General features: G+C 39.9%; 1 non-coding gene across 1 annotated transcript; it reads left to right on the top strand.

Annotated features, from left to right (window-relative positions):
- Positions 1-712: 712 nt before the first annotated feature.
- On the top strand, positions 713-831 carry LOC145417000 (5S ribosomal RNA). Its single transcript, XR_013900380.1, has one exon. It is a non-coding gene; the product is annotated as a 5S ribosomal RNA (ribosomal RNA).
- Positions 832-6,589: the final 5,758 nt, after the last annotated feature.

Consider the following 6,589-nt stretch of genomic DNA (forward strand, 5'->3'; position numbering starts at 1 on the left):
ACGTAAAAAAAAAAAAAAAAAAAAAGTAGGAAGAGCTGGGACCTCGCAATAGTGACCTGGCACGGACTGTGAGTAACGGAATTTTCCTCTCAGCGTCTAGGCATTATCCAACCTACGTATCAGTTTAACAGCGATAAGCATTAGGATATAACTGGACCCTGTACAGGGTGTCTAGTCTGGTGAGGAGGAGGTATGGCTAGAGGTGGATGGGAGAGAGAAAAGGGGGAAGGGGTGAGCTCTCCCACTCTGAATAGCTTGGCAAAGGGTTTCGGGAAGAATGTTCACCAGTAACTATCGTATGAATCTGGTTATATAAGAAACCAACAAATAAACCACCACAAATGTACAATTTCACTTCATTTAATGCCCTCTCCCTCCCCCCCCCTGTTTTTTTTTTTGTTTTTTTTCTTAGAACTTGACAATAATTATGGACAATATTCATGGTGATAGTATCTTAGTGCACCAGAGTAATTAAAACATTCCTTTGTTAAAGTTTGCTTTGCTGTGTTTTCTCTTGCATATTGGTTGGATTCAGGACAAGATTTTTATAGACGAATTATGTGCTTATCTTTCCTTGTAATAGCCAGTGAAAGATTTTTTTTTATTCTTTACAGGGCTGTGTATATTCTGTATGTATAATACTGATCAGTTTAGTTTGTAATTGTGTATTTTCTGTTTCCATATTACTGATCACATTTTTATCACATTGTATGGCAACGGCCATACCACGTTGAGTACACCGCTTCCCGTCCGATCAGCGAAGTTAAGCAACGTTGGGTCTGGTTAGTACTTGGATGGGTGACCGCCTGGGAACACCAGATGCTGTTGGCATCCCTACGTGTCAAGTGGGGTTGGTGGAGGATTAGTGACCCTCCCTGTAAAACAATTAACTCTAAGCCATTGGCCACCCCATCTGGGATACATGGCGTCTGGCAATGAATGAAAAATGTAAGAGTCGCACACCACTATATTGGAATCAACTAAAAATGGAAAATAATCACGTAAACATATCCTGCTGTTTCATTACAAAATTCAGGTGGCGCACAGAAGGTGCCGACCAATATGAATATACTGCCACAGCATAAGTTATATATATGGTACTCCAAGTAGACATAACAGGGAGTATCATTTTGGCACCTATGAAGGTATTCTATTGGGTATGCACACAGTGCACCTACGATGTAGGCATACGTGCTTACAAAACTACACAAGTTTTTATTTATGAACGTGTCCACATTCCGTTTAATAAGGTCAGGAATAGTTTGTTTTCAGTACTCTCATTTTCATTGCTATTGACTAAAACAGTGTAATTGTGATGATGGATCAAGCCAAGTGGCCTCATGAATCAGCCTCCATTTCCCCCACACCAGCCATATGCCACATCACATGATAAGCCTAACAATTAACAAACTGAGGTCTGCTGTGTTTTATGTATCACTATGCAGCGTTCATAGCTGTATTGAGAGCCAAGTAATACATATATTATATAGCTCTCTATACAAAGGTGTGTGTGTGTGTGCCCCTAACCATGTGAATGTCTGTTGTCTCACTCGTTTCCTGTAAAGTATTGGGTTCCAGCTTACGACTCAGCACACGACTCAGCAAGAAACAGGAGAGCCCGACCCTCCACCGTCCATTCCCTCCCCTCCCCCACTAGCCATACTTCCTCCCCGCCAAACTAGACACCCAATACAGGGTTCAGTTATATCTTAATGCTTATCGCTATTCAGTTGATACACAGGTTCGACAAAGCACGGACGCTGAGAGGAAAATTCTGTTACTCACTGTTTGTGCCAGGTCATTATTGGGAGGTCCCAGCTCTTCATACTGCTGCGGTACGTGTCCAAAGATCCAAACAAATACAGCGGTGCCACATTGCTGAGTATGGGTGAAGTTCAGGGAACTCGGGAGTGTGGCCAACTGTACACAGTTAAACATCTTGATTCCAACAACTTAAATAATGATAGACAGTATTGTTTTTGCCACGAAAGATCCACCACTGACATACTCAATCTCCTGACTCACACTATCCATCAATCGACTGACCAACATGGAGAAACTCATGCACTAGCCCTTGATTTTTCTAAAGCTTTTGATAGAGTGTGGCGCATTCCAAATTCGTTTGCTATGGACTAACGTCTTTTGTTCCTCTGGTTTCCTCATATCTCGGCGACATGAAAATAAACGTAACTGATGTATATTCCAATTTCCACCCAGTTAATGCTGACATGCCACAAGGATCAGTTCTGGCTCCAACCCTATTCCTAATTCATATTAATGATCTCGTATCTGTCACCCAAAGCCCCACCCATTCAAATGCAAATGACTCAACACTTCACAGTTCATTCACACTTAAACACTCGTTCACAAAGTTTAATACCTCTATCTCACAACTCAGTACAGCCAACTCCATAAATCAAGACTTACTTAGGATCACTGAATGGGAACAAAATACCCTTGTCTCATTTAATTTAGTTAAACTAAATATATATGCAATTTACTAATAGACAGATATTGCCAGTTTCCTCTATTACCTTCGATGCTGCTAATATTCCTAATTCCAACAGTATTGAAATTCTCGGCATTTCACTTAACAATGCCCTCAGCTGGACCTCTTATATCAGATCACTTGCTAAAACCACCTTAGAAAAACTTGGATTATTATACAGAGTTCGTAGCTTCTTCACTGACGAGCAGATAGCTATGGTTTTCTTCATGCGCACTCTCAGCTGGAATATTGCTCACCCTTGTGGAATGGATGTGGAGAGGTTGCACTAAAACAACAAGACAAATTTCGGAACAAAGTTGTTATTAATAATACTGCTATTACAAATAAACTACCTCCCCCACAGGTAAGAAGTAATGTTGCCTCTCTTGCATTATTTTACATACATTTTTATGGCAAATGCTCACATGAAGTTGAATCCGTGCCGCCTCTCTATGTCTTCCTCTGCGCTGCACAGGCATCTGGTAGCGCTCAAGACTGGAATGTCACACTGTCATATTGCAGAACTTCCACCGATCAGAAATCTTTTAATTCTCGAACAGCATCTTTTTGGAACTAGCTTCCCAAGAGTTGTTTCCCCCTCAGACTTCAACTTACTGCTGTTCAAGTCCAACTGTTACAGATTTTTTTTTTTTTTTAATGGATGGAGGACACCAGTATTCTGGTGTATGGATTTTTTTTTTTTTTAATCCATTTGTTTTTCCCTCGTCTGCTCTTTTATGAAAAAAAAAAGGCCAATGGACTATATTATAGTTCTGCATGGCAACGAGAGATCCTCAGAGAGATCGCTGAGTTGCTTATCAGAAATACACTGCCCTTGTTATGACTCGAACTGCCAACCGTACGGCCATGAAGAGCGAGCGCTACCACTGAGCTATTCTGGCCACTGGAACCTTGAACAGAATGATGAAGGGACTGGAGAGAAACATGGGCGAAAGTGAGGAAAAAGACGAATGGAAAATCTGAAGACACTGTTGAGAAAAAGGGTGAGATATAAGGTGGGAGGAAAACAGAATTTTTAGGCACAAAAATGCTAGATAAGAATTAGTATGCGGAAGGAAGGAGAGACAGAAAATGCTGAAGAAAATGAGAACAGTGGAGTGCAGTAAGAGGGCATGTAATAAGATACTGAAGCGAGGAGATAATAAAATTTGCTTCTTGAACTTGTTTGGTATTTTATGGCTAAGGGCAACATAACCGTCATTAATGATCTTAACCATAACGGGTGTACCATTTGGAGAATGAGGTGTTTTGCTACTCCACCTCCGAAGTTACTTCAAAATTCGTGAAAGTAACACAGGAAGCAGCACAGAGCATACAAGTGCGCCGTTGCACTGATACACAGGCTAATGCCATACTCACCCAGACAAACGAGGGCCGGGCAAAATGGCACCAGAGCCTTTTGTTTTCCTGGTTTGCTCGTCCTTCTGAATTTGGAGCAGGACAGAACTGCAAGCGAGTGCGGCGAACCAGGGTAACTGCAGGCCCGGCTTTGTTTTACGAGAGAGAGAGAGAGAGAGAGAGAGAGAGAGAGAGAGAGAGAGAGAGAGAGAGAGAGATTTTACAGTTATGCCCAGTTGATTCAGGCTAAATATTATGAGGTTATTGATTACCTAATACTGTACAAAAGTTTAGGATAATCCTGATGAAACAGAATGCTCTCTCCCCATCCCTAGATCAGTTAACTATCATAGCTGGAAAGTGCATACCACTAAAAAAAATAAAATAAACACCGTTAGTAACTAAAATGCATGAGGAAAATCTGTAGCAAAGATGGAACGTAGTTCACCTATTAAATAATTAAGCACCAAATAAAAATAATACTGTATTATGTTCTGCCTGTCATCCCATCATTCAAGCCTAATCAGGAGCGTATTGGGACCGGGATTAGACTACTCAGTCACAAGATACAAGGTGCTGACCCTTGAGTGGCAATTTGTGAAGAATATATCACAACCCTCCCTCGGATGTAAATCCTTATGAGCCTCATCTGGTTGAAATGTCTTAATCTACTTGGCCTCCAGGCGTCTGTTTGGATAAATGGATACCACTCAACGTAGTAAATAGATTCCTGGGATACATGAAACCAGTTGGTTTATTTAGCATGTCAGTCAGTGCAGGCAGCTGAAGCTAGCAATACAATCAGTAAGAGGCTGGTAGACGTACCCACCTGCCATAAACCTAATAGTTTTCATTACTTGTGCCTGGAAAAGGCTTGATACTACTGCATGCTTTGCTTGGAGCTAAACTCTAGGTCCAAAGAGTGATCTGTCAGTTTGCTGAGCTATTTAAAGGAGGTAATGATTGAGGGATCAGAGGACCGATCTGCTATTCGAAAAGAAGCGTTTGATTTTAGGCTGGTGAATGAATAGTACTACGGTAAGAATTCTCTTAAAACAAACTTTATTTGATCTACCACATGACCCACTGGGATATAAAAACACCAGTACACAAATTCTGATCTAGACATCCATAACATGGTAGTTATTTCTGTAGCACGGATGACTTTTGAAGATGCGCGGCACGTAGCAGAAGTGCTGAGCTTCAGGGAACGGGATGTCATTTTAGTGTCAAGTGCTAGACATAAAAGAAAGGAAATAAGCCCATAAATGACTAGCAGAACACGCTAACACAGGGCAACTCTTGCTTTGCATTCAAATTTCCATTTCCACGTCTGGGTAACAAACAGACTGGGGTTACTACGGACCTGGCCGGAAGTCTCGTGGTCGGTCGGAGGATCGAACACGAAATCTCTGGCTCTGACAGAGCAGACTGCTAAATGCCTTCACCCTTTCCCAGTGGGTATTTCATCTGTGCCAGTTTATATGCATTCATACTGTTTTCAAAGGCTATAAAGGAGTTATTTTAATGAGAAGTTGTCGTTTATAAAGCTAGTCGTTTCTGTTTCATTTTAACATAATATATATATATATATATATATATATATATATATATATATATATATATATATATATATATATATATATATATATATATATATATATATATATATATATATATATATACTTTTATTGTGGGCATATTCAATCGATACTTCTACTTATCATTCAGATGAATGTCAGCTATTTAATGGATGATGAATACCCCGTTACTTTCCTTTTTTTTTTTTGTACTGCAGTGCTATATTACTAATCTTGGTTTAATGGGTAATATTTGGTTTAATGTCACTGGCAAATATTGTCAGTATCATTATCGTAAACAGATAAGGGAACAGGGCCTGAAACTGAGCCATGTAACACACTATTACCTGCTGACATTCATGTCAAATAATTCTCATTACTCAGCACTCTGCTTGCCATTACTTTGCTCCCCGTTACATAATCAACTATGCAACCAACTCTATGGATTCGTTGTAAATCATAGTTTCTATCTTGATAACTATTAGACTCGGGGTAACGTACTACTAAAAGGCTTTGTTGTAGTTTAGGTACATTAAATCCATTGGTTTTGTTTAAAGCCTGCTACAAAACTTAAGCAAGTTAGTCAGGCACATTTCATCGCTTTCCCTGTAATAACATCTACCAGCTAACGTAAAACAGAGGCTACGGTAATTTTCTAGAAGCCCTTAATTACCTTTCTTACATACTCATACTTGGACTGATTCTATTATCTTCCACTCTTCAGGGACCCTTACATCCAGCAGCCATGAAATATGGTTAATTATCAATGTTCTCAACTTTTTAGTTGCCTCATACAGTTGTGCATCCTCAGTTTAGTAGATGTTTCTAAACAACACTTCAAATCAGAATCTATAAATTAACTTCACTGAAAAAATCAACAGTGCTATAAAAAATGAAAACTGCCAGTGAAATACAGTAGTGAAAAATGCATTAAATTTTTTTTGGGTATTTACATTGGTTATGGAAATGGACGTTGGTAGATATGATGTTGAACAAGTCCTGAGACGTGACTCCCTTTCTGTTTCCACCAAGCATTCAGATTTCAACCGGCCTCCTCTTACTGGCAATCAGGGTGGGAATGTGGACAGAGAATATGTACCTAACTGACTAGAAGTATACCGTCCATGAAGGTTGCTTCTCCTCTCCCTCTTTACGCATGTCT

Source organism: Coenobita brevimanus, chromosome 13 (genome assembly GCF_032717465.1).
Source record: "Coenobita brevimanus isolate Jiangsu-jjx chromosome 13, ASM3271746v2, whole genome shotgun sequence".
Lineage (NCBI taxonomy): Eukaryota > Metazoa > Arthropoda > Malacostraca > Decapoda > Coenobitidae > Coenobita > Coenobita brevimanus.